The sequence below is a fragment of the Rhipicephalus microplus genome, chromosome 7, assembly GCF_043290135.1.
Source record: "Rhipicephalus microplus isolate Deutch F79 chromosome 7, USDA_Rmic, whole genome shotgun sequence".
NCBI lineage: Eukaryota > Metazoa > Arthropoda > Arachnida > Ixodida > Ixodidae > Rhipicephalus > Rhipicephalus microplus.
In genome coordinates this window covers 26,473,945-26,487,339 of record NC_134706.1, presented here as the reverse complement: position 1 = coordinate 26,487,339, position 13,395 = coordinate 26,473,945, and the positions used below count along the sequence as shown (strand labels likewise).

Here is a 13,395-nt window from a genome sequence, read left to right as displayed (position 1 = left end):
AATTAAATTAAACACAGTTTGCACGTCAACAGTGACGCTAATTGGAAAAAACATTAAATTTAATGAGCATTGTAGCGGCGACACGCATTCACCTTTGTTCTTACTTCGTGTTTTGAAGAGCTCATTTATGATGCAAAAATAATGTTTTTTTCTTCGGTAAATAGTGTACTTATTGTTGACTATTTAAAGAAAAACACTCTACATGAAAGACACAATTCATGTTCATCATAATGTAAAGGATTCTGGAAAAAGTAACGAAACTGCCCCGCCACGGTGGTCTAGTGGCTAAGGTACCCGGCTGCTGATCCGCACGTCGCGGGTTCGAATCCCGGCTGCGGCGGCTGCATTTTTGATGGAGGTGGAAGTGTTGTATGCCCGTGTGCTCAGATTCGGGTGCACGTTAAATATCCCCGGGTGGTCTAAATTTCTGAAGGCCTCCACTACAGCGTCTCTCATAATCATATGGTGGTTTTGGGATGTTAAACCCCACAAATCACTCAATCCATCACATCCATCGAAACGTGACCGCCGCAGACGGGACGGAACTTGCAACTTTTGGATCAGCAGCCGAGCACCACAATCGCCTCAAAGCCGAGGTGATTCAATCAATCAATCAATCAATCAAAAAATAACGAAACTGCCACCGGCATCGAAACTGGAAATGGGCACCACGTGTTTCACTTCTATAGCTAATAAGGCCCCTGAATGAATTTATCCGTTATTTCTATAAAATTAGCTTCACGGCTATTTATTTGAAGAACGTTGCACATTCAAAGCAACATGAGCGTAATGTTATCGCTTTGAAGATTCATCACATCACAACTTTAGGGCCATATCAAGCCTTGTGAGGTCGATAATTTAGTGGTATCTAGGCACTTGAGATCCTAATCTCTAATTGTGTTAGGAGGGTCTACGTGAACCAGGTATTTGCATGTATGCAAGTCAGTGCAGTATATTTGCCCATGGTAACCGGATAATGTTATAAACGGTGAACAACACTGTGAACTCTTGTTCTGAACATACATGTGTGATAGGGAAGGGAGACAACCACCCGTTTGTAGCACGAAGCCACAAGAAAATTCATACGGATTTCTCGGAAACAAGGCCTCTTAGTTGCCGAAAAATTCGTCCTGCTACGTGGTTCGAACCAGGACCCACACCTATCTGGGGCGGTCGCTCTACCGATTAAGCTAACCAGCAAGCTAGCATTTAACAGCGCGAGGGTGTATTCATCGACGTTAAGGATGCGTTAGTAGTTTTCTTATGATATATGCATTCTAGTTGTTTGCAGAGAGCTCGGATAAAGAGTGTGAGTGTTCTGACGAAGAAAATGAACAAGCGCGTAACCGGAAGGTCGCGTTGGTAATCAGTCTACAGTCTGCTACAAATCTTTGCTCATGTGAAGAATAATGGGGAAGTGGACTGTGGCCACCCGCCCTCAGACGATCATACCCTCCGTCATCTGCTGCCTTTCCTCCTCGCCCGCAAAGCCAGGCAGCACGGGACAGTCGTGACACCGACCGAGACGACTCACATCCCGTATTCGCCAAGGATCCTTCGATCCACATTCAACCGGGGCACATGAACACAGTCCACCCAGCGACAGGCTCGTTTCGTTGAGCTGGCTTGTGAACAAGATGACTGGTACGTCACCTGCTACGACACCACTCGTTTTCGAACCTGCCGCATGCCGACCAGAGAATTACGTGGTTCGTGACCACTCACTCACTGGTCGGTTGATGTGTTTGAAGTTTTCTCATGATATAGGCATTCTAGTTGTTTGCAGAGAGCTCGGAAAAAGAGTGTGAGTGCTCTGACGAAAAAAACAAAAACAACAACAGGCACTTAACCCGACTTTCGTGTTGGTAATCAGTCCACAGTCAGCTACAAAGCTTTGCTCAAGTGAAGAATAACGGAGAAGTGGACTGTGGCCACCAGCCCTCAGGCGATCATCCCCTCCGTCATCTGCTGCCTTTCCTCCTCGCCCGCAAAGCCCGGCAGCACGGGACTGTCGTGATACCGACCGAGACGACTCACATCCCGCATTCGCCAAGGATCCTTCGATCCACATTCAACCGGGGCACATGAACACAGTCCACCCAGCGACAGGCTCGTTTCGTTGAGCTGGCTTGTGAACAAGATTACAGGTACGTCACCTGCTATGACACCACTCGGATTCGAACCTGCCGCCTGCCGACCAGAATATAACGTGGTTTGTTACCACTCACTCACTGGTCGGGTGATATGTTTGTAGTTTGCTCGTGATATATGCATTCTAGTGTGCAGAGAGCTCGGAAAAAGAGTGTGAGTGCTCATAAGAAAAAAACAAACAAACGCGTAACCGGAAGGTCGCATTGGTAATCAGTCCACAGTCAGCTACAAAGCTTTGCTCATGTGAAGAATAATGGGGAAGTGGACTGTGGCCACCCGCACTACGACGATTATCGCCTCCGTCATGTGCTGCCTTTCCTCCTCAGCCGCAAGGCCAGGCAGCATGGGCGAGTAATGACCCCAACCGAGACGACTCACATCCCGTGTTCGACCAAGATCTGGCGATCCACGTCCAATCGGGGCCACACAACCACAGTCCACCCAGCGACAGACTTGTTTCGTTGAGCTGGCTTGTGAACAAGATGACAGGTGCGTCACCTGCTACGACACCACTTGGATTCGAACCTGCCGCCTGCCGACCAGAAAATTACTTGGTTCGTGACCACTCACTCACTGCTCGGGTGATGTGTTTAAAGTTTTCTCATGATATATGCATTCTAGTTGTTTGCAGAGAGCTTGGATAAAGAGTGCCAGTGCTCTGATGAAAAAAAAAAAAAAACAAGCGCGTAACCCGACTTTCGTGTTGGTAATCAGTCCACAGTCAGCTACAAAGCTTTGCTCATGTGAAGAATAACGGGGAAGTGGACTGTGGCCACTAGCCCTCAGACGATCATCCCCTCCGTCATCTGCTGCCTTTCCTCCTCGCCCGCAAAGCACGGCAGCACGGGCTAGTCATGATCCTGACCGAGAGACGACTCACATGCCGTATTCGCCAAGGATCCTTCGATCCACATTCAACCGGGGCACATGAACACAGTCCACCTAGCGACAGGCTCGTTTCGTTGAGCTGGCTTGTGAACAAGATGACAGGTACGTCACCTGCTACGACATTACTCGGATTCGAACCTGCCGCCTGCCGACCAGAGAATTACGTGGTTCGTGACCACTCACTCACTGCTCGGGTGATGTGTTTAAAGTTTTCTCATGATATATGCATTCTAGTTGTTTGCAGAGAGCTTGGATAAAGAGTGCCAGTGCTCTGATGAAAAAAACAACAAGTGCGTAACCCGACTTTCGTTTGTGTAATCCGTCTGCCGTCAGCTACAAAGCTTTGCTCAAGTGAAGAATAATGGGGAAGTGGACTGTGGCCACCAGCCCTCAGGCGATCATCCCCTCCGTCATCTGCTGCCTTTTCTCCTCGCCCGCAAGGCCAGGCAGCACGGGCTAGTCGTGACCTCCACTGAGACGACTCACATCCCGTGTTCGACCAAGATCGCGCGATCCACACCCAACCGGGGATTGGTGACGTAGAAGGCATCTTGTTCACACACTAGATCAACGAAACTAGCCTGTCGCTTGGTGGACTGTGGTTGTGTGGCCCTGGTTGGATGTGGATTCAACGATCTTCGTCGAATACGGGATGTCAATCGTTTCGGTCGGGGTCACGACTCTCTCGTGCTGCCTTGTCTCGCGGGCGTTGATAAAGACAGCAGACGACGAAGGGGATGATCGTCGGAGGGCGGGTGGCCACAGTCCACTTCCCCATTATTCTTCACATGAGCAAACCTTTGTATGTGACTCTAGACTTATTACCAACACGATCGTCGGGTCACAAGCTTGTTTTTTTCATCAGAGCCCTCACACTCTTTTTCCGAGTTCTCTGCAAACAGTTAGAATGCATATATCATACGAAAACTACTAACACATCATCCAACCAGTGAGTGAGTGGTCAACAAACACATAATTCTCTGGTTGGCAGGTGGCAGGCTCGAATCCGAGTGGTGTCGTAGCAGGTGACGTGGCAGTCACCTTGTTCACAAGCCAGCTCAACGAAACAAGCCTGTCGCTGGGTGGACTGTGGTCGCGTGGGCCCGGTTGGATGTGGATCGAAGGATCTTCGTCGAATACGGGATGTGAGTCGTCTCTGTCGGGGTTATGACTCACCCGTGCTGCCTGGCTTCGTGGGCGAGGAGGATAGGCAGTAGATGACGGTGGGGATTATTGTCTGAGGACGTGTTGACACAGTCTATTTTGCCATTATTCCTGAATGAATCAAAGTTTTGTTGCTAACTATTGATTTACTTCCAACACAAGCTTCATGTTACACGTTTGTTTTTTTTTTCTTCAGAATACTCACACTTTTCTCAAGCTCTCTGCAAACAACTAGAATTCATATATCATACCAGAACTACTAACACTTCAAACGATGAGTCAGTGAGTGGTCAAGAACCACAGCATTTCCTGGTCAGCAGGCACCGGGCTTGAATCCGAGTAGTGTCGTAGCAGGTGACGGAACAGTCGTCCTGTTCATGAGTAAGCTCGACGAAACAAGCCTGTCGCTGTCTGAACTATGGTCGTGTGAACCCGGTTAGATGTGGATCGAAGGATCTTCGTCGAACACGGGATCTCAGTCGTCTCGGTCGAAGTCATGACTCGCCTGTATTGCCTGATCTCGTGGTGATGAGGAAAGGCAGCCGGTGACAGAGGGGATGATCGTATTCAGAGCGAGCCTTCTTGTGCGTGACGAGTTGCTCACATGATGGCTACCTAGTCGCCATAAAAGCACCTTAAGTCACCTGAGCGGTGGCATGCCATCCATTGAGAACTCTTGAAACGAAGAGCGCAGCTGTGGCGCCTCTAGCGGGAGCAATGAGCACTAGAATATACACCGGTTCAAGGACGAAAGACAACCCCCCAGCAACAGGAGCATGTCGGGTAGTAAGAAAGGTAGCAGATGCTGTCTTTACTACCCCCTTTGCACGTTTACTGCTTTTTGTGAACATTTTCCTGTTTAGAAATAAGTCAGGTAGTAAGCATTGTTGTTACTTCTGAGCATGCAGAGATTAATATATGTGAATACCACCTTAGGTGGCGGAATAGTAAGCGTTGCTGTCTCCACCAGCCGTAGTATATTATGTTGTTGTGGTGACGTGTTATTAAAGAATTGTGCTAACTAACGTTTTTTAATAATGTTTGAATAATACATTTGTGCTACTTCCAGCTGCTGCAGTACGGACGGAAGCACGGAATGACGGACAGGTGGACACACGGATGGACGCAGGGACGGCAGGACGCTTCACCTCACCCATCACCATCAATTTCCTGATATGCTGTGATCTTTTCCCAACAAACTGAGCCACGCGCAGAACTTCTAAAAAAGTTTAATTACAACGGGTACAGATGCTGAAAGGCCGGTTTCACAGTAGCTCTACCCGGTAGTATTTGGAGCTCCACTATTCAAAAAATATGTAGTTTCCGGGGCTCACTTGACCAGTGCAAGCGGGAAGCTGACTTTTGACTTTACGTTGTTCTCATTTCCGAAAGACACCAGTGTAACCAATCTCCTCAGGAAAGTATGCCGTGCCAGCTTTCATTTCTTCAACCTTGAAGGCTCCCTTAAACGCATTCTTCTGCTTGCGATTGGAAGCATGTTGTCGTAGCCAAGCTGTGGCGTGGTCGCTGGAGCTATGCTGCTATTCAAGGTCTTCGGGAGCAAGCCATTTGTGTCCTGCTCACCGGACAATGAAGGACTGATGACCACATGTCCCTGTTGTCAAAATATCACGTAAGTAGGGATCATTTTCATTGTGAAAGAATCCATCAAGGCAAGGTTGTCGCCTAAACGTAAGTTCGTTTCCGTAGGGAAAGTTTGGTGCCGTTTATTTGCGGTTCTTCGCTTCCAGAATACCCCAGCATTTCTACTTGACGAAAATACGTCACTGTCAGGATGTGTTATGATTGTCAAGGCTTCCTGTACTTCTTTCAGTTTTTCGAAATGAAACTCTGGAGACTGCATGCCAAGAAAGACTGCATGCCAAGAATACATAGACTGAAAGCCATAGACTGCATGCCAAGAAAGTGTAGAAGGTTCGAAGTCAACTTCTCTATCTTCTTGAAGGTTATAGTGAACTATAGTTCACTATAATGAAGGTACATGTGGTCTTGTTGACTTCTGTCTGCAGTTCGGATGCGTCTTCGACTGCTTTTGCGTTTTCGTTGTGGGTCCTCTTACGCCACTTGCATTTCATTCTCACGACTTCCTATTCTCCGTAGTTCTCTGTTGTGATTTTATGGCTAGTCGTATAATGACCTCTTGCAATGCATGACATTGAAATGTTAGTGCAAGAGGTTGCTAGGCCATGTAACGTCCATCTTAAGTTGGCCTACATGACTCTGAGTCTATTGACCTAATTGAGCACATTCCCTGTGAGAAGCGACCAATAACAGTCACTGGCAATCAAGACATCAATCGCATTTAGGCTTCCTGCTTTGTCAACATCAGAGAAGTAATATCCTTGCCGTTCAACCTTGCGAATGAAGTGTTGATGTGGTCGTGGAACAGAGTGGGGACATATGTTTGTCGTGACGAAGGCTTCGATCGATAGTGGCGTCTGACTACACTGATAAGTTATAGTGACGAGCACACGTTGGAAAGTCTTCTCAACACGTTGCCCACCGAAATATCCCATCATAAGGCTCTCATAATCTAGTACGTGACAATATAAAATTTGCGCCAAGTGCTCAGTGATGAAACAGCGCTGGTTGCGCCCATTGAATAAAACTCGAACTAGGCACTTGTTCCCTTGTCCGGCTACCCAAGCAGTAGCTGTGTGAAGAAACACGCGCCATTTAAAGCTGCAGTTCCAATAAACTCTAGCTGCATCAGTGCTGTTGATGTTTCTGAACTGTTAATCGAATTTAGCAACCAAGGGTCGCACATTGTTTCGGCATGGCGTCAATTGCACTGTGTGCGCGTTACGCTCTTTCTGCAATTTTTCGTCAAAAGATGTTGAAATGTGCATTAGAAACATCAATGTATTTTACAACCTGGTCCAAATTTGCCTCCACTTTCGTGGTTGACAGCAGAGAGACGATTTCGCAGTCTGTGGCCTCCAAGTCAGGGTGAAGCTTGTTGAGGCGTTCGTTATATTACAAAGCTACTCTTCCGTGACGCTTTCTAGGGTGAGCGTTGCTTCTGCTTGGTTTATCACCATCAGCCTGACTACGTCCACTGCAGGACAAAGGCCTCTTCCTTGTTCCGCCAGTTAACCCGGTCCTGTGCTTGCTGCTGCCAATTTATACCTACAAACTTCTTAATCTCATCTGCCCACCTAACCTTCTGTCTCCCCCTAACCCGCTTCCCTTCTCTGGGAATCCAGTTAGTTACCCTTAATGACCAGCGGTTTTCCTGTCTACGCGCTACATGCCCGGCCCATGTCCATTTCCTCTTCTTTATTTCAACTATGATATCCTTAACCCCCGTTTGTCCCCTAATCCACTCTGCTCTCTTCTTGTCTCTTAAGGTTACACCTACCATTTTTCTTTACATTGCTCGCTGCGTCGTCCTCAATTTAAGCTGAACCCTCTTTGTAAGTCTCCAGGTTTCTGCTCCGTAGCTAAGTACCGGCAAAATACAGCTGTTATATACCTTCCTCTTGAGGGATAGTGGCAATCTACCTGTCATAATTTGAGAGTGCTTGCCGAATGTGCTCCACCCCATTCTTATTCTTCTAGTTACTTCAATCTCGTGGTTAGGCTCTGTGGTTATTACCTGCCCTAAGTAGACATAGTCTTTTACAACTTCAAGTGCATTATTACCTATCTCGAAGCGCTGCTCCTTTCCGAGGTTGTTGTGCATTACTTTGGTTTTCTGCAGATTAATTTTAAGACCCACCTTTCTGCTCTCCTTGTCTAACTCCGTAATCATGAGTTGCAATTCGTCCCCTGAGTTACTCAGCAATGCAATGTCATCGGCGAAGCGCAAGTTACTAAGGTATTCTCCATTAACTCTTATCCCTAACTGTTCCCATTCTAGGCTTCTGAAAACCTCCTGTAAGCACGCGGTAAATAGCATTGGGGAGATTGTGTCCCCATGCCTTATACCCTTCTTGATTGGTATTCTGTTGCTTTCTTTATGAAGCACTATGGTAGCAGTTGATCCCCTGTAGATTTCTTCCAGAATGTTTATATATACTTCATCTACGCCCTGATTCTGCAGTGTCTGCATGACGGCTGATATTTCTACTGAATCAAACGCCTTCTCGTAATCTATGAAGGCTATGTATAGTGGTTGGTTATACTCTGAGCATTTCTCTATTACCTGATTGATAGTATGAATGTGGTCAATTGTTGAGTAGCCTGTTCTAAATCCTGCTTGTTCCTTTGGTTGATTGAATTCTAATGTTTTCTTTACTCTGTTAGCAATTACCTTTGTAAATAGCTGGTATACTACAGAGAGCAAGCTGATCGGCCTGTAATTCTTCAAGTCCTTGTCATCTCCTTTCTTATGTATTAAGATGATGTTAGCGTTCTTCCAAGACTCTGGTACCCTTCCCGTCAGGAGACACCTCGTAAACAGGGTGGCTAGTTTTTCTAACACAATCTGTCCTCCATCTTTCAGCAGGTCTGATGTTACCTGATCCTCACCAGCAGCTTTGCCTCTTTGCATGCTCTCCAAAGCTTTTCTGACTTCTTCTATCATTACTGGTGGGGTGTCATCTGGGTTACTGCTAGCTCTTATAGTAGTAAGGTCGTGGTTGTCTCGGCTACTGTACAAATCTCTTTAAAACTCCTCCGCTATTTTAACTATCCTATCCATATTGGTAGTTATTTTGCCTTCTTTGTCCCTTAGTGCATACATCCGACTTTTGCCTATCCCAAGTTTCCTCTTCACTGCTTTGACGCTTCCTCCGTTTTTCAGAGCATGTTCAATTCTCTCCATGTTATACCTTCTTACATCGCATACCTTACGCCTATTAATCAACTTCGAAAGCTCTGCCAGTTCTATTTTGTCTGTTGTACTTGAGACTTTCATGATTTGACGCTTCTTAATTAGGTTCTTCGTTTCCTGGGAAAGCTTGTCAGTGTCCTGTCTAACTACCCTGCTTCCAACTTCCACTGCACACTCCGTAATGACACTCGTCAGAGCATGTGGGAGGTAGTGGCCAGATACTGCACCAGGGTGGCCAATCCTTCTCTGGTGAGGGAGTGCGTTCCCGGCGGTGGTTACCGGTGAGGCCGCACCCCAGGCCTCTTAATGCAGTTCCATCAACACGCGGATTTTTTTTTAATCCGGTGGGGAACTGCGCGGCACCGGGATTTGAACCACGGACCTCTTGCATGCGAGGCGGATGCTCTAACCACTACGCTTGGTTTATAACGCATGTTAATTGATTGATTGATTGGTATGTGCGGTTTAACGTCCCAAAACCACCATATGATTATGAAAGACGCCGTAGTGGAGGGCTCGGGAAATTTCGACGACCACTTGGGGTTCTTCAACGTGCACCCAAATCTGAGCACACGGGCCTACAACGTTTCCGCCTCCACCGGGAATGCAGCCAACGCAGCCGGGATTCGATCCCGCGACCAGCGGGTCAGTAGCCGAGTACCTTAGCCACTAGACCACCGCGGCGGGGCACATGGTAATTGAGCTCTGTCGGATTTACATTTCAGTTTGAGAGCATACATGTTGCGTTTCCACGTTGAGCAGCTGGCTGTAAGTCGGTATGCTCAATCCGTAAGCGAAAAGGCGATTACCTTGGGGGCATGTTTAGGCACTACTTGAAGAGAATCAAGCCTCTTGAGGCGTGGAAACATGGTTTGTTTACAATAAACCGCAGCCCGACTCCGTGGATGGTTGCTGCAGCGCAAGAAGCCAAGTTCCTTTAGTATGTGGCGCACACCCACGCTAAGGGATTCGCCAAGAACCGGACAGTTTTCATGAACGACTTCCTTGATAAAAGGTTACGATTCATCTATTTACTAGAAAGAAAAAAAATAAAACAGGACGAATATCGCAGTGCAATAATAAACTGTATTGTATTACTAAGAAGCGGTGCATTTGAATTAAAAATGAATTTGGCAAAGTAACAGAAAAATCTAGCGAATATTGAATTTCAATAAACCTCTTTGAATCTTTTACAAACTACTGCTGTGCGTCAACAATATTCCCGTCAGCGCGTGAACTAAAGACCAGAACAGATCATCGTTTTCTTCGCCGATATTTTTCCAACAACGTTATCAGTCATCACGCACGTGTACGCAAGATGTAAGGTACCAAAGATGTGTTTAAAACATGAAATGTATGTCTAAGTTTCTGATTAGCTCGCATGTGCAATGTGTGCCAGCCCAAAGTATGCCCATTTTTAAAGTTGCTGTTATAGTTTGTGTCACTTGAAATCCTTAATATTCTGTTTGTGCATGTATATGAGTGCATCGTTATTTGAGGATGCCAGGTCGAACACAAATGACGTACAATAAAAAGACGTTTCAATTTTTTATTTGTGCTTGTCACGGTAGGAAACTTACGGCTCATTACTGCTTCACTGGAGGCAGAAAGTGCGAATCGTGTCATGGTAGTGAAGTTACTGCCTGTGTAGTCACTACATAAAGTTTCCATGTACACACTAAGTGTTGTGACAAAATCTCACTATACCTCCAAGTTAGTAATTATAACTGCACTTTTTGTAATGTGTGCATGCGCACTGTATACCTGCGGTGGCAGACGTGCGAGTGGTGGCAATCACAGCACGCACATAAGGCGTCCTCATTTGCAGTCGAGTGCGAAGAGATTCAGGACAATGGGAAGATCAATTTTGTTGGCTTTCGAGCGACAGCAGCTATGCTAGGCCTTGAGGTGGGCGCATCGCTTCTGGTCACGATTCACCTGCTCCCGTGGCCTGATGCTGCAGAATCGGAGGCCGTTTTGCACGTGCCATCCATCGGTTTGTGTGGTTTGGGTTCGAGACCGGTCAACCGGGAGGCATCGTATGAGTGGCTTTGGAGTTTCCGACATGTGACGTTTACAGTGTAAGACATGCAAGTCGAAGAGATCGTTCCAATCGATAACGAAGCTGGGTATTGGGTCTTCAGCCTATCATTGCTTAGTTTGCTTGAACATGCATTTTCATTAATGTGCTGCATATTTTGCGTTCTTTATTTTTATAACCCATTCACCTCTGTAACGCCATTATGCGACCTGAGAGTAAAGTAATATAAATTAAGTGAAATGAATAGCGCATCCGGCAGACTTTTGTCGGTCAGTTTAAGCGCAGCAGACGACTCAGCACCGGCGTTGCGCAAGACGATGGCGTTTGGAGAGCGAAGAAGCAAAAAATAAACGCAGCGAAAATAGTAGAGCCGGACTTTTCGGCGAGTAACATTTAGCGCGCGTGTGTCACAAGCGGTGTGCCCACCATTCATGAGTCAGACAACACTCACAGCCACAAGCCACCTACGCCGGCGCAACCTTGTCTCAGCGATACCAGAGACAAGCGAAACGAAGAAAAAAAAAAACAAACATGGCAGCATTTTTTTTATTTCTTGTCGAGCGGCGCGTAGCAGACGACAACAACAAGCCGAAGGCATGCGCCACACGCACGTCGTCGTTCGGCCGAGTTCCGATGGGCAGCCGTGAGTGACGTCACGGGTTATAAGCGCTAAATACGGACGACGAAAGCGACGGAACAGATGAAAACAAGAAACCGAAACAAAGATCCAGTCACTGGACGTCACGGGCTGGGGATTATAAAAGCAGTCAAACAAACGATAAACCGGAACAGAAACGAAAATGGCGGCCCCGCGAGCAGACGACGCGCGAGGAGCAACCAGTTTCTCCCGTTATTTCGCTTTGCTGTTTTTACTCCTTTTTTGCACTTCGTCACTCGCAGGGAGTACGCGCCGATGGCGTACTCCGCTGCGGCCGGCATGGGCCCTCTCCTTTGGCGCCTCATTTTTTTTTTCTCTCTCTCTCATTCTTTCTCTCTTCTGGCTCGTCGCTGGCGTCAAGCTCTGCGGTCTCCTCACACAGTTGGGCGTTGTGCGCGTTGGTGTTCGGGGCGCGCAAGCTGGAACGGCGCATTGCTCGAAGATGCTTTGACGCTTGTCACGCGCGAAACTGAGTGAACTGTCACGTATGGCTCAGTGGTAGCAGACGACATTCGAGGGAGGCGACTATTGGTGGTGTAGCAGACGACGCAAAAAAGCGTGCTAGCAGACAACAACTGCCACGCCGGGAAACCAGACGGATACTTTAACGCCTGAGCCGCTTGTGGGCGGGAGTACGTAACAGAACAAAACGTAAGTGTTTCATCTGTTTCGTTGATTCGGTTATTACGAATTCACTCGAAGAGCGAAGCAATGGATACGTGTTTCGAAAGAACGCTGTAGAGTCACGCCTAACACGTGTTTCAAAATGTTGTCCACGCTCAAAATGGTGCCAATGCTGCAAAGCGTCGCCAATCAACACAGCGAAAAATAATGAATTGAAATTTAGTCAGTCAATGGTATTCTTGAACCCAATTTAACGCTCACGAGGTTACTGTTCAGCCTCTGGGCTCCCTTAACCACGGTCGACGTGTTGTGACTCGTATTGAATGGGACTGTACATCTCAAGAATGACTTTCCATGCAAGCAAAGCGACTAATTCACGTTATTTTGCACTAGTTTAACACATTATGACGACAGCCTTTTCGTAGTCTTCGCGGCAAAGAAAACACCAAGTTTGCTGTTTGCTTCGGTGAAAATACGGACCTACTTAAGGAGACACCAACCGAATCCAGAGTAAGCGCAGGTGTTTAAGATTGTTCGCGCGCATCTTTATTCACGGCTGCAAGCTCACTTTTTTTCTTTTCCGCGAAACAGTCAGCTAGGTGTGTGTACTAACACGAAAGCTGGAGCAGCTTCTTCAAGAAATTACATCTTCTTCGTATTCTTTTTTTTTGTGTGAGCAAAACGCACATTTCCTTCCGGATTTTACGACACGGGCTCTAGCTTCGTGCAAACCTCTAAATGCCGTTTGCACACTTCACTTGTGAAGGAATGCATAAGCGGCCTAGTGCGGGCACGAAACGAAAGTGTATGCTCCACGATTTTTTGATGTTGATTCGAACTCCAGTTGTGCGACAGTAATCGAAGTTAGGATAGCAGCAAAAGCAAGAAAAATGTCGGTGATAGTGGGCTAACTGTCCACAGCTGTATCTGCTGGGAAGGACACATATTTACAAGTCCGAGCGTTCACGTGAAGATGACTGCTATCGTGTTTTCATACGATCCCTTGTCCGGTCTCATGGTTCTCACAACTTTTTCGCATAAAAAAAAGGCATTCTGAATTCAATAACTTCT

The 13,395-nt window shown here is 46.9% G+C and overlaps 1 protein-coding gene across 2 annotated transcripts in view; it reads left to right on the top strand.

Moving 5' to 3' along the window:
- The first annotated feature begins 12,069 nt into the window (after positions 1-12,069).
- The window catches only part of LOC119180237 (sodium/calcium exchanger Calx), a 76,630-nt gene continuing 75,304 nt past the window's right edge, over positions 12,070-13,395 (top strand). Inside the window, exon 1 of one of the 2 annotated variants that reach the window (XM_075868865.1) lies at positions 12,070-12,351. The gene's annotated coding sequence lies outside the window, so the exon portion shown is untranslated. The remainder of the gene's footprint in view (positions 12,352-13,395) is intronic. The other variant, XM_037431380.2, reaches the window with a different exon arrangement.